This window comes from Sciurus carolinensis, unplaced genomic scaffold (assembly GCF_902686445.1).
Source record: "Sciurus carolinensis unplaced genomic scaffold, mSciCar1.2, whole genome shotgun sequence".
In the NCBI taxonomy this organism is placed as follows: Eukaryota; Metazoa; Chordata; class Mammalia; order Rodentia; family Sciuridae; genus Sciurus; species Sciurus carolinensis.
This window is the reverse complement of record NW_025920147.1, coordinates 819,105-835,267: the sequence shown is the minus strand read 5'-3', so window position 1 is coordinate 835,267 and position 16,163 is coordinate 819,105. Positions and strand designations below refer to the sequence as shown.

The following is a 16,163-nucleotide window of genomic DNA, read 5'->3' as shown; positions in this document are numbered from 1 at the left end:
CATTCACCATGTTATGACTCAGTCAGAAGGCCCTAACCAGAAGCTGACCAGATGGGTCTACCCAAACTAGGTTTAGGTCCAAAACTATGACCTAAACATCTTTTCTTTATATATTTCCCAGTTTCATGTACTTTGTGATACTGACACAAAATGGACTATGACAGGGACAAAGGACATCCTGGTAGCAAGTCAGTTTGCATTTCTTGCCATTTAATTAAATTTTAAAAAAGGAGCATAATATATCATGATGGTAGAGCTGGGTTTCTAGAAGAAATTGCATTCCTACTGTACTGATATTCCAAAATGCTCATATTTATTCTTCTAATACCATATCAAAAGGAGAATGAATGTATGAATTTTGGTCAGTCTTTTTTAGGAAGTCATTTTTTCAAAATACAAAATTCATTGTTTTGAAGCTAAGAGTCAGGAACAGTTATATAAGGAGTTCTGGGCTTTAGTCTGAAACTGTAATAGCATAATACAATAGAGTTTTTATTTTACCTACTGAAGAAATGATGAAAATGCCCAAATTCCAGCTGTGTCATCTATAGGCATAATCTCCTGCAAAAACTGAAAAAGTATTCTTTGTAACTTTGCCCCCAACAAGCTTGAAATCAATCCATCCATAATTATTTTCTCTTTTTCTCTGAGCAAAAATGTTTTCATGATTTTTAAAGGGTCTAAATAGGAAGAAAAAAATACAACTTAGATACTATTGTTTGTATTGATACTATTGTTTCTGGGTAGAGTTATTTAAAATTTATGTGTACTGTTTTTAAATGATGGACAGATTATGCACAGTCCTTGAGGATAATGTATGATAAGGATCAATGCTCCTTTGTTTTCTTGCTGAAGATTTTCCTCCATGACAAGGAATAGCTGTCAGAACTCTTGCTTTTTTGGCAGAGAAAACAATTACAATCTGAGGTTTGCTGACTTCTTTCCAAATATAGCTTCCTTTTCCACAAAGGTAGCTGACAGACTGTAGAAACTCTAACCAAAGTGAACACCAAGAAGGTACCTCTTGTTTCTAGAAAAGATATGTCATGTCTGTCAAATTCTCCAGGTATAAGCTCACAGTCTCCATTCACAATCTGTTATTTAAAGAGGTGAATTGAAATTCATAATGTTTTTTTAAAAGCCTCAGAGATATTCTTCCACCTATGAGCAAATGTCTTATGACTTTCCCTTTAGCAAACACACACAATTCTTAGTCAAAATGATGAATCTCAACCTGTGGCAATAATTCCAAAACATTTGATGTATACTTGTTGTCATAAATCCATCAAAACATTGAATGCTATGTTTGTGTGTGTCAAATCTTTCTCAATACATTTATCCTGATAATTTCTATTATGCTTTAATTCCTCATATGCTGGAGTTACATTCAAGATTAACATTGAATTATCATTTTGATGATCGCTGGCCCTAGAAAAAGGCTAGAATCATTACAGCCATTAAGGAAAATTGGATGCAGTTCTGCTTATTGCTCTGACCAACTATAGCAAGGTCACAATGGGAAAGATGCCACTCTGGAGGTTGCACATATCATTTGTTTGTTTGGTTTTAGTTTAGCTTTAAGGATTTTTAAGTTTTTTGATAGGAGTGATATCAGAAGGAAAGCTTGAAAACTTTGTTCGCATATTCATTGTCTACTATGAGCAGGCAGATGAAGTTATATTTCACTCAGAAATCTGAAGAGTCTGAACTACTTCCATAGCCTGTTGAAACTTATGCTAGCAAACAGAATTTCTATGGCACCCACCCCAAGAGGTTTTTTATTCTGTTTAAAGCAAACAAATTAAGCTAAATAGGAAAAACACTGGCCTTTCATAGTTTAGGGAATCTCACATTTGGAGGTTGACCATACCTTTAATTTTTAATTTACATAATTTTCCTGATTCAAATTAAGTTTGAGTTGGTTTACAGGACATGGTATGTTTAATTTAAGACTGTTAACGAGCTGGGGCACAGTGCTTACCTTCCATGCATTAGGTCCTGAGCTCAATCACCAATACTTAAAAAAAAAAAAAGCAGGGGTGGTGGGGAGAAAAAGACTATTAAAAAGTATGCATATAAAATTCCAAGGTATTAAACACAGGTAAAAATAAACATGACAACCATGAAATCTTAGATTTGCATTATGTAGTCACGGCATTACATTTAACTCTGACCTTTGCCTAAAAACAAAGCAGAAATGGTAATGAAATCAATTCTGTGTGAATTCATTTATTATTTCATAGATAAAAGCATCCTACTCCTTTAATAAAGAAAAACTTTGTTTACATTTACTTCTAAAATTAATTTTATAAACTTTGTCATTTGGGGTTTCAGGATTGGCATCATATATTAATGACCTTTATAATGGGATCAGTAGGTTTATAAAAAGCTTTAAACAACTCATATCACACAACTCTATCAGGTATTTACATTGAAATAGATATCAAAAGTGAACTTACTACCTTTTTAGAATACCATCTAACAGATGGCTATATTTACCCACTCCATGGAGGTAGATTATTCTACCAGTAATGTGGTGTGCCAGTTCCAGAAGGAAAGTAAAAGAGATGCCTGAGACTATCACAGTCTTCCATGCTTTTCTTCCACAAAAAAATATCCACCTTTGAGCCACTTCATTGCCAACAGTGTTAAACACAAATTATTTGGAAAGTAAAAGAATGTTGAACATTCAAGTTCATTTCAATATTTTATGAAGATCATACACCAATAGAGTGAGGAAACATAGCAATGGAATCTTTGTTTACTAAATAAGAAATTTTCACTTAACCAAAAGAATGAGATGCAAATGGGTTTTAAAAAAAGTTTCATAACCATTGCTTAGGCAATGATTTTAAATTCATATTTCTCAAAAATATGAGATGATTCTCATTAAGGAGACCTCAATACCCCTAATTTTGTCACCAATAGACAGCCCTGGCATCTCTCATTTTTATCTTATGACACAGAATGTTAAAATAGATGAGCCTTCAAGTTCTACCTTTCAATTAGTGGCTCTGAAGTCCCAGACAAGTTAAATAACCCCTCAGTTTCCTCACCTGTAAGATGAAGATAATAACTAGCCTATACTGTTGCTATAAGTATTATCTTAGACAATACAAATAAATAACATGGCACACATTAGATGCTCATCATTTTTGTTTTCTTGCTCTTCATAAGTTTATCAACAAGCCTGGGAAATTAATTTTGAATGCCAATATTCTGAACTTTCTGATACGATGAATAATAAATGATTTTGTGATTTTATATCTTACTGGATATAAAAAAAGTAAACCCCTCCCTGCTATCACTTTAAAACTCCAGTGTAAACCAGGTGTGGTGGCACATTCCTGTAATCCCAGCAGCTGGAGAAGCTGAGGCAAGAAGATTGGGAGTTCAAAATCAGCCTCTGCAAAAATGAAGCGCTAAGCAACTCAATGAGACCCCCTGAGTTCAAACCCGAGTACCAAATATTAAAAGAAAAAAATTCAGTGTACAAAGAAAGTTTTTATTTAATAGATGAAACCAGACAACTGGTTAACAATTGGGAAAACAAAATAAATGAGAAACTCATCACATACCACACATCAAAATAATTTTTATGGGAATGGCTCATAAGAAAAATATTGATTAATGAAAAAGAAGTTTTACAAATGGGTGAAATAGAATAAATTTTAATTTATAGGTCTGATGACATAAAATTGCCAACTTTCCTTAGTGAAAAAAATAACAAAAGACAATTAAAATTAAATGAAGAACCTAAGTATATATTGCTACTCAATATCTATCCTTAATATAAAAGGAATATATAATATAACAAACACATACATAATAAATATATAGGATGTGTATTTTATATATAATACAATATATAGAACAAGAGTAACAAAATTAAAATTCATGTAAAACTACACAAAAGACATAAACTGATGAAAAGACTTCCTTCTCTATATTTCTGTATTACTGTGTATCTACCCTGTGCTTCAGGGACTCTATTCTCAAATTCAGGATGGATTCTGATGAGTCTGGGCACACTAAAAACCATGCCTGGCTCCTAGTACCTGTTTTTAGTCCAGGAGTAGTCTTGTGGTAATCATGGATCCAATCTGGAGAAAAGGAGTTATACTTCATGGTTGGGAAGAATTTCTTTCAGTCAGTCTTTCTGCAGGTGAACAGGAAAGCATCTGATAAAGAATAGAACCACTGTCTCGAGAGGCAGACGTTAAGGTGGCAGGACAGAGAAAGAATTTGTGTTCTCACAGATATGAAATAGACAATCATGCTACTCCACAGTTGATTCTGCCTGATAACTTTCATTTATGTGAAAAAACTGATATTTTTAAACAAGTAGGATTATAAAATTAAAATGATGCATTAATTAAATGTTAAACATTATTTTAATAAACTTAATAACTTGGGAGCTATGGTCAAAAACTAATAAGAAAATTCATAACTTTATATACCCCACATTAAATTGAGATTGAAATATTTTTATACTGTTGAAATAGGAAAGGCATTTATAATCATGACACCAGAATCAGAATCCATAAAGTAAAAGACTGTTGTTTTTCAACTTATAAATACTTACATATTTTGCACAGAAAAAATAATAGAACAAATTTGCTAATAAAATAGCTGTAAAGAGTACTTACATTATACATGATAGGCAAAGATTAGTTCCTTTAATAACAACCTTCTACAATAAAAATAAAAATAAGCACACCAAAAATAATGTATTAAAAATTATTAAAGATGAAATGCATAGAGTAAATTTTTAAAGAGTTCTTGCTAGTGCAGGAAGGACTTGGAAATAAAATGAAGATAAAACATTTTATGTACTAGATTAGAAAAAAATTAACATTTTCTAATATCTAATGTTGGCATGGTTATAAAAAAAATAGGCACCCTCAGATATTCCCTGCAGGACAATTTCATGATGTATATCCATTTTTAAATGGGTATACTTATTGATATAGTCACTTTTAAATGGGAAATAAACAAATACAAAGCAATTCCACAGTTATTATTGATGGTAACAAAAATTTAGAAAAATAACAAAACAAAATTAAATTTGCATAATAAAAATACAGAAATAAAAAATTTAAAACTATATAAATTGTGATAATTTCACCATATACCATAATTATATTTAAAAAAGGATAAAGTTCAATTTATTGTAGAGAACTTGAAGCACCAAGTGGTAATTAACAATGTGATAGTTGTTGATTTCTCATCAACAATCTATTAAATGTGTTACCTGAAAGTGACTTATCTATGTCCTCAGCTTCAGATTCTTTATCAGCAAATTTCTGATAATATCTACCCAGGTTATATGAAATTTGAATGAGATAAATATATAAAATGCCTACTCATATTCTGTTAGAGCTATGTGCTTAATAAATGGTAGCCACACTATTGCATCTTTCTAAAATCTGAGCTTTGTGTTCTCAAAATAATTATACAGCATTTTAAACCACTTATTACAAGGTACAAAATGTAATTACTTTTATCAACAATAAAAAAATTGGAGCTCAGAAGTAAGTATCCAAACCACAGTATGTATGAGGCAGGATAATGATAAGATTCATACTCATGCATGGAGAAATGTGCTCTTAGGCAGTCATCCCAGTAATAAAAGGAATGTTGAAATGACATAAAAAACACTATAAAATTATGTGTTTGGCAACATGGTTGGCTTGAATTTTAGCAAAAGAATAAATTTTAGGCTTAGTGTGTTTCATAAAAAGTACTTCTTTTCATGTCACCCTCAGACATCTCTCCAGGATTGAATAGCCCAGGGTTTTGATGCTAGAGCATTTGTGCCCATCTATTGTAGGAGAAACATAACTATATTTTTCATCTCTTCAATTCACAAGATATTCAGTATATGTTGAGAAGTACTATTTTGTTTTGTTTTAAGAAATATTAAAAAGAAATTTCACAAAGATTTATCTATAGCAATAAAGAATATCAGCATTGGGTGGGAAAGAAAAATTTACCTTGAAGGTAATTAGTTATACAGACAAGGAACCATAATTCATAATTAGTAACTTATTTAGTTTATAGGAAAGCAGGGTCAAGTACCAGCTCACTTTACTCTCTACCCAGTAATTCCCCTATTGGAATACACAGTAACCTTATTACAACCTTTTTAGAAGAAATAAGGGAGACAGAACTGCACAGCATCACACTCAACATCCACCTAAGTTGGTAATCATTTTTTGTTGGGTGAACTTTTCTTAAAAATCTTCTTGAAAGCTTACATTTGTTCATCCCAATGTCAATCTTTTTTTTAAATTAGTTTGTTCTAATTAGCTATACATGAGAGTAGAATGCATTTTGACACATCATACATAAATGGAGTATAACTTCTCATTCATCTGGTTGTACATGATGTAGAGTTATACAGGTCATGTAATCATATATATGCATAGGGTAATAATGTTCGATTCATTCTACTGCCAATCCTACCTCCATGCCTCCTTCCCGCCCTTCACTCCCCTATGTCTAGTCCAAAATACCTCTGTTCTCCCGGTGCCCCCACCTTGTTGTGGATTAGCATCCGCATAACAGAGAAAACATTCAGCCTTTGGTTCTTTGGGATTGGCTTATTTCACTTAGCATAATATTCTCCAATTCCATCCATTTACTAGCAAATGTTATAATTTCATTCTTCTTTAAGGCTGAGTAAAATTCTGTGTGTGTGTGTGTGTGTGTGTGTGTGTGTGTATGTATACACACACATACCAGTTTCTTTATCCATTCATCTGTTGAAGGGCACCTAGGTTGGTTCCATAGTTTAGAAATTGTGAAATTGAGCTGCTATAAACATTAATGTGGCTGCATCACTGTAGTATGCTGATTTTAAGTCACTTGGATATAAGCCTAGGAGTGGAATGGTTGGATCAATGGTGGTTTTCTTAGGAATCTCCACACTGTTTTCCATAGTGGTTGCACCAATTTGCCGTCTCACCAGCAATGTATGAGTGTACCTTTTCTTCACATCCTCACCAACATTTATTGTTGCTTGTATTCTTGATGATTGCCATTCTGACTGGAGTGAGATGGAATCTCAGTGTACTTTTTATTTTTATTTCTCTCTTAAAGTTTAGATTTCCAATAAATTTTAAAAAGTAGCATACTTACCTATTAAATATGAAATTTCTGTAGCCTCCAGAAATTACTTCTTCATTTTGACTACAGTAAAACTCATACCAGCTACTCATTCTGTGGACCAGACATCCTCAGTCTCTGCCATGTTTTGTATCACTCCATAATTCTTCAAGTCTGCAGTCACAAAGCACATGGGTCTGGGTGATTGTAATGTGTCTGTCCATTCCTTCTTTCTATGTATCTCCAGCAGACACAGGCTGAGTTCAAGATCAGATTTACACAACAGAAAGTACATCTTTTTTGAAATGATACCCAGAATAGATTTATCCAGATCATACCTTTCCTGGAGAACTTTCAGCCATTATCATAATGGTTAGAATCAACAGAAAAGAATTAGGACAGCTGGAACTGTTACAGTAAAGCTAATGTTCTAAATTTAAACTGAATAATGGCAATTTCAATATCATCTATAGATATACTTCCAGGCTATAGTTTGCAGGTAAATGTTTAACAAGCTGTCTGGAAAAATAGACTGAATATATACATGGTACATGTTTATTATTAATTTTATATGTATAAAGATATATATCGGCCGCCAGGGGGCGCCACAGGCTGCCCGGCGAGCCGCTCAAGGCCTAGGAGCGCCGGCGCTGGCGAGCGGCGGAGGCCAGCCACATGGACCGCTTTGTGTGGACCAGCGGCCTCCTGGAGATCAACAAGACCCTGGTGATCCAGCAGCGCGGGGTGCGGATCTACCACTGCGAGGAGAAGATAAAATTTGATGCTGGAACCCTCCTTCTTAGTACCCACCGACTGATTTGGAGAGATCAGAAAAATCATGAGTGCTGCATGACCGTTCCTCTGTCCCACATTGTATTCATTGAGGAACAGGCAGCTGGAATTGGGAAAAGTGCCAAAATAGTGGCTCATCCAACCAAATAACCTGGCCCATTCCAGAGTAGTAAAAACTCCTACATCAAACTCTCCTTCAAAGAACATGGCCAGATTGAGTTTTACAGGCGTTTATCAGAGGAAATGACCCAGAGAAGATGGGAGAATATATCAGTTTCTCAGTCGATACAAACAAATAAAGGACCCCAGCCAGGAAGAGTAAAAGCTGTAGGAATTGTAGGTATTGAAAGGAAACTGGAAGAAAAAAGAAAAGAAACTGACAAAAACATTTCTGAGGCCTTTGAAGACCTTAGCAAGCTAATGATCAAGGCTAAATAAATGGTGGAGTTATCAAAATCAATTGCTAATAAAATTAAAGAGAAGCAGGGTGACATCACAGAAGATGAGACCATCAGGTTAAGTCCTACTTGTTGAGCATGGGAATAGCTAACCCAGTCACCAGGGAAACCTACGACTCAGGAACACAGTACCACATGCAGCTGGCTAAACAGCTGGCTGGAATATTGCAGGTACCTTTAGAGTTGCTCTCACCAGAAGATTTAGTGAATGCATGCAAGATGCTGGAAGCACTGAAATTACCTCTCAGGCTCCGGGTTTTGACAGTGGTGTCATGGTAATTGACCTTCAGTCCCACAAGGAAGAGGAAATGGTGGCCTCGACCCTGGAGACAGTTTCAGAAAAAGGATCCCTAACATCAGAAGAGTTTGCTAAGCTCGTGGGAATGTCTGTCCTTCTGGCCAAAGAGATGTTGCTGCTTGCAGAGAAGATGGGTCATCTTTGCTGAGATGACTCAGTAGAAGGCTTGCGGTTTTACCCAAATTTATTTATGACACAGAGCTAAAGGTTTTGTATTTGAAATACTTTCTGTCCATACTTATATCTGGTAGACTGTATGACACTGAGCTAAGAGATAAACCCCGATAAACCCCGAAAATTTATTAGAATGATAAAAATCTTTTAATCTCTCCCTAAATATTATGGTTCTGGAAACTTATTTAGGATACATAAAGGAAAATACAGAAAACGAATGCTAATATGAATTTAAAATCATGCTATAGTTGTGCAGAATTTAACTTGAAGTAAAGTAGATTTTAATTTGGTTCCCAACAGTAACCATTTAGTAAAGAAGGGAATTTAAGTCCTTGAAGGAGGAAAAAGAGAAGTTGCATGTTTGCATAGGTTAGATTATTAATTTGGTATGACTAAAATTCACTGAATTATGAATGTTTTCCTCTGTGTCTGATGCACCCATTTTGGGGAGTTTTCTTGAAGGAAGACATAGCTACAGTGTAGTATAAGAACCTGACAACACTGGAACAAAATAATCAAACTGCAGTATGCCCCATAAAGCTCTTCCTAAGGGCTTTTCAAAGCAGTCGTGGGCATGTCTTCAATGGACCAAATAAAATAACTTTAAAAAGGAGAGGGCTGGGAATGTGGCTCTGTGGTAGAGAGCTTGCCTGGCATATATGAGGCCCTGGTTTAAAGCCCTAGCACAGCAAAAACTTTTTTTATTTTTTAAAAGGAGAAAATTTTATTTGACTTCCATTTATATTTTGAGTAGTTTTTTTTTTTTTTAAGTGGTGATTTCAGGGCTGACATTTAAAGAATGCAGCTGTGTCATTTTGTTTAAAAAATGCTGTGGATTTTGAAACTGAATTAAAGAGCTGTGTAGACATGCCCAGAGTTAAACTATTACAAATTTGGGAGGTAGATGGCTTAGGAATTCCCTGGAATTGTTCCATGGGTGGAAGGGCAGTGGGAACCTTTAGCTAATTTCACAGGAACCTTAGTGCTCTTTTACCTGGAAGCCAAGGATGGGGACAGAAAGTGGAAGAGTAATATGCCTGCTTCTCCTCCCTTAAGGAATCTTAACACTGAACTTTAAAAAAAATATTTATATCATATTCCAGAAATATGTTTTTCTTCTTTGCCCTATGCATTATAAATTGTGTGAACTGTCTTGGTAAAAGGTATTACCAAGATAACAATAACTGGCTACTGTTGCCTGTAGAGTGCTTGAATCTTAAAGTAGACTGCCCGACTTCGTGTGTTACTGCTCTACAGCGTGCAGCATATCAGCATTACCTCCAACTCAGGGACCCCATGGTACAGGAGACCCTTTTCTGAGACTGAGTTGGACACAGAAGAGTAGTGATGATTTTGGCCAATTCTCCAGAGGGTTATAGTGTATGAATGGGAAAAACCCTTGGCACCAGGAGGAGGGGTGCCCAGGTGCACACTGCAGGACTTTCCCACTGCATGAGATAGAAGCCACTGCAGATGCCCCCTTGGGAGGTGCCGAGGTCCTCAGCCACAAATAAGGGGATTCCCAACCCCTGATCCCGTTCTGAAAAGTGTCTGTTGCTGCTTGTTCTCCAGTGTCATGGGAATGCTGTGGCCAAGGCATCCTGCTTTAGTCTTTGTTTTCCAAACCTGTCACTGACTCTTCATTGTGGTGACAGATCCCCTAATTACCTCATTGCTCAGCCTCAGGTTTATTTTGGGAGTAATTCAGTGTCTGGCCACCCAAGTCTTTTAGGGGGTTAGTTGGACCATAATGTAAACTTGTTTGTACATCTTCCCTCTGGGTTGCACTTACTCTGTCACATGGCTCTGGCAGACTTGTGTGTACACACATGCACACACATACACACACACCATGGTATCTCTTCTGGCTAGGGTTCTTAAAATTAGCAAAGATAAATAATAATCTGTTTCACATGTTGGAGTATTTGCAGATAAGGTTGTTGGAGCTGCTGGATCTAGTTCTAATAGTTGGGTTTCATTACAGCAAGCCTGCATAATTCAACATATTTATTTACTTTAATGTGACGATAGATGAACAAAAGTGGAACAATCTGAGTTGTTTAAAGTGAAATAAAGAGGAAGAAAAGTGACATGAATATACTTTTCAGATGTCACACTAACTAAACAATAAGTACAATTGATTTTATTATTTTTAAAATGGGCATTCTTCACTTTCCAGACGTCCATTTGTATTTTTATTTTTTGCCAAATGAGGTGTTATTTTGTCTTTTATTGTTAGAGGTTATATTTAGATACAACTAATCAGGCCCTAAGTGCAAAAAAGTTCTGCCTTGGTGCTTATCACTGCTATAATTATTTTTGTTTTCCTAACTTTGCTCATAGGAGCACAAATCTCTTTGTAGCTTTATGGTAATGGACTATTTCTAGTCACTTCCTGTCAAGAAAAAATTTTTTACATTCTATAAGTGAAGGTTGTTTTCAAGGTTAAATGATTGGTATTAATGTACATACAGTAAAATGATTGCAAAATATTAAAATGATTTTCTTAACTTGGTATTCTTTTATGATTACTCTGTGAAAAACATGTGAAAATGATAAACTTTTAGTCATACCAAGCCAGTATTTTAAGAATTTTTCTTTTAGATTTTTTAATTAAGCTTTACTTATAAATATTTATGACTTCAAGCTTTTAGTGTTTTAGTTATCTTTTAAATATGGGAAATGAGTCATGGACTGTCTTTGGTTTTTTTTTTTTCCTTAATGCTGGATTTGAATTCCACAGTGGGTAGACCATGTGTGTTCATGTGAATGTGCTAGCTCTTGTTCCCTGTTACTAGACCAAGCTCATCAGAATGTGGATTCATCATGTCATCACTCTTACTCATATATTTAAAACGGTTCCCTTTTGCCCAACAATCTCAGCATCTTTATTTTGGTACAATGAAGTCACAACTTATAAGGTGGTTAGGTTTTACAGATTGTGCCTAAAGACAAAATAGAACATGCTCAACATGATCCTTGAAAATCTCTTAAATTGCCAATAAAGTTCTCTTCATAGTCTTACAGTTTGAATCCCTGTGGAGTGATATGTAGATATGAATGTATTATGCATATAGTAAGTACAATATATAATAAAAACTGCACACCAACAATGGACTTTCATAGCATTAATAAAGTGCACTATTTTAGGTCTGGAAGTGTGGCTCAGTGATAGAGCACCTGCCTTGAATGTGTGAGAACCTGGGTTCCATCCTCAGCATCACAGGAAAAAAAAATTACACTATTTAAATGTGTGTATCTTTCTTTTTGCAAATACATATGGTTGAATTTATGTAAATTTACTGGTGATCCCAACCCTTATGATAGAGCTAGAGTGTAAGCCCCACAGGGCAGAGATTTTTATCTGGTTTGTTCATGGATATATCCCCAGAGCCTAAAACAGGGTCTGGCACACAGTAAGCATTCAATAAAAATTTACTGGATGAATGAAAAAAAAAAAGATATATATCACACAACTTACAAATAATAATAGATATATAACACTTTTTATGTATAGGTCATTTTTTAGGTCACTGATTCTCAGAGATTTTATATATATATATATTTATATATATTATATATATATATATATGTATATATATATATATATATATATATATATATGTATGTATCAGTGACCTAACTTTGTATCAGTGATGAATACAGTTCTTACAGGAATTTTTTTTTTTTTTTTGCGGTGCTGGGGATCAAACCCAGGGCCTTGTGCTTGCAAGGCAAGCGCTCTATCAACTGAGCTATCTCCCCAGCCCCAGGAATGTTTTTTGATGTCTCCATTTACATTAATAACTGGGATGAAAGTGAAACTGAGATGTAAGTTGGAAATTCACTCATTCAATGACTATGCAAACAAACTACTGAATCAATCAATACTTTTTCGAATAAAGGCAGAGTATTTCTCATTTTTTTTTTGCTATTGGCAATGTAATGACTACAGTCACACAAAGTTTAAATATATACCACTGACATTTTTCATTCACTTTACTTAATTCTACACAATAAACAAAATAATAAATCATGTCCTGATTTGTTGCATTTTCTGATTTTCATAATGTAAGTACTCCTACTATGACTGATATAAAACTAACAAAAATGATAACAATAAAGATGGAATTTGGAAAAGATATGCAGCAGCACATTATATAGAATCTTGACCATATAATATGTACTACAGGTGTAAATCACCTCAAGAACGTAGATAATAGAAGAATGTAGTAAAATAATTAGGAAGTGCTGAGTTCTGATTATTTATCTTTAACTATAATTTAGTTAGTTTATATAATTTAATATTTGATACAACTATGTTATTAACAATTGGGTCAAAAATTTTTCTGACATTTAATAATCCTCTCATTATGAGTTAGTAGTAAGAGCTAGCCTAACCACACCACTGGTTCCCAGGGTCAGTGTGTAAGTCACAAAGTGAGATTCTAAATAGGAACCAAGTTGCATACAACCACTGGGGAATTACTGAAATGAAATTGAAAATAAACCTATTAATTCATGATAAAACATCACAATAGGGAAACTGTATAGTAGTCATATAGTAGATAATGTGTTATTCAATCTAGAATGAAATAATGCCGGGGTCCAGCCTTAGCAGGAGTCCATGGGTTCCACACCGGTAAACGGGGCGCGGGGAGACAGCGTCAGCGATGGATGGAGAATGAAAGACACAGACTCTAGTTCTGGTGCAATCAATCCCACTTTATTCTGGGGAAGGCTGGGTTTATATACATTTTTCTTCAGGCTATAATGACAATCTTGTGGTTAATATTAAAGAAGTTTTCAAAGCATAGGCAGAAATTGTTTTTAACAAGGAACAGAAAATTATAAGAAAACAGTAACCTTACAGATTATCCTTACCTGTTCACAATTGTTTTAAGAATGTCTAACTACCTCGGTGAACTAATACAATATTTACTTCCTTAATATCTAAACTCTATGTGACCTAAAACTATTCTTAATATTCTCGTGGTTAAAACAATAGACAAGTAATCTCATGTGACTATCTCTACTAGGTCCATCTGGTTAATATCTGAATTACTGAGTTAAGGGGTACAGGAGGGAAGCGGTCCCAATTGTAATTGTGTACCAACGTTTATTATAGGGGTGACATATTCTTTGTAGGAAGGAAGGAATGTTATGAAACCTTATTCTTATACCTCACCACCACACATGAACAAAACCATCGTTAAAATTTAACCAGCCTGTTGGAGACAAAGGCAGATCTACAACTATTTTCTCCAGAGGCTTTCAGGGACTCATTGTACGGTTGCAAAATTATTTTTAATTTTGTTAGTGGTAAAGACCCATTGTTTTTCAGATTGTAGGTAATATTTTCTGGGATTTTTGTTGTATTCCCTTCATCCCCTTAAGCAATCCGTTCAGACTGAGATGAGTAATATATTATCAGAAAAACACAGCAGAAAAAACACCATGCTTTGGAGCAAAACATCCGGCAATTCCTTTTAGGATGAGCCTTTGCAATCATCCTCCAGAGGATCTTTGTCAAGCACTGGATGGAATTCCAGATGCCCCCGCAAAATAACATCCCATTTCTCACATAAAGTCCTACATTTTCATTCTGACTTGTACCACAAATATAGATATTGCCAATGATATCATATTTATTTTGTGAAACCATTTAAATGGAAGGGTATCATGTAAATAGCTATCTCAAATTTCTCACTCATGACCCCCCTTCTACATCAATGGGTTATACTATATTATCTACCTTAGTTAGAGGTACCATTATCCTCTTGTCCAGTATGGTCAAGGTGAATCCAAAATGTTCAGACCCAAGATAGATATTTGGAAAGTTCCAGCTAAGCCACTGCAGTCTCTTCCCTTATTTTTATCTTACCTCTCCCCACCCTCCTAGGAGCCACCCCTTGAATGCTTGAGCTTTTCTTGGCCTCACCATTCATCCTAGATCTTTGGAGAAACTGAAGCCATTACTACTGAGCTTACATAGGTGCCAAAGAACTTCTGCATGTGCAAACCCATAGCACTTCACCTCTGGTGGACACAGTGCCTCTCACAATTCCCTCTTTCCTGTTTACAATACAGCCTCTGTTTTTTTTTTTTTTTCCATGATGGTTTCTAAAGCACAAATCTTTCCTTCTGTCTAAAATTCATTCTCTAGTATGTCACGGTGCAGGATCAGGCCCAAGCTTCTAGTCATAATGAACACAGCCTCTCACAGAGCAGTCTGTGTCCTACCTATGATTCTGTGTCCCAAAACAATTCCTTACACTTCATCAATAAAAATAAATTATATTTTATAAGATCTGTTTTTATTCATATTCTATTTAAAACTTTATATGTGAAATATTGCAAAATAAGTGTAGTACTAGCATTTTTCTTTATTGCTTAATTTGGGGGTTTATGTGTTAATGATTTTTCACATTCTTCCCTCCCTTCCCCTTTCTGTAAATTCTGAATTTTAAATTTCTCTTGACTCCTTATTCACACTGACACTGTCCTGCTCAGAACATGATATGATCACATTCTTTGACTGAATGAACACCTCCTGAAAACCAACATTCCTTTATTTCTTCTTTTTCCTTCTCCCTGTTGCAACCAGATTTATTTAAAAAGCCATGAATCTTCTCTCAAATCTCTTATTTTAAAAAAGTTAAATGACCAAAAGGTCTTACTCTCCTCTTCATCTTATATATGTCACATAAAAAATATTTCTTTGAGAAAACATTCCCTAACCAGGGTAAATCAATTTCTACTGTTTTGAACACCTTAAGCATCTTACACCATATAACAACATAATGAATTTAAGTGAACATTATTCACTTGATACTGTCCTCTTTCCCACTCTTACATGAAAGCACAAGTCATTATATATCTATTGAAATATCACCCATAATACCCCATAGGTAGGTATTATTATTATGTGTTAACAAAAAAGAGCTCTCTTACGTATAATCAGCACACAGTAGGCACAATCAAAAATATTTGTTGAATGCACAAGTTAATTATGTAAACAATCAAGTTGGCATTAATTTGGTTTAGGGAAAAGCCTGACTCTTCTTCATGTGCCTGGCATCACAAACAATTGGTATAAAATTAATTGGCCCTACCCTGTTATTATTCATGCATGCCAAATGATGAAAAAATTTCCATGCAAATACTGCAGCAAAAATTTAGTACATTAGTTTCCTGTTGCTGCTGTAATAAATTACTGTAAACCTAGTGATCTGAAAACAAGAAAAATTATTCTCCTGCAATTTTGTAAGTCAAAAATTCAAAATGAGTCTATGGGTCTAAAAATCATAGAGTTCTGTCTTCAGAACTTC

The 16,163-nt window shown here is 34.7% G+C and overlaps 1 pseudogene; it reads left to right on the top strand.

Moving 5' to 3' along the window:
- The first annotated feature begins 7,785 nt into the window (after positions 1-7,785).
- On the top strand, positions 7,786-8,863 carry LOC124974422 (vacuolar protein-sorting-associated protein 36-like; annotated as a pseudogene).
- The last annotated feature ends 7,300 nt before the right edge of the window (positions 8,864-16,163 follow it).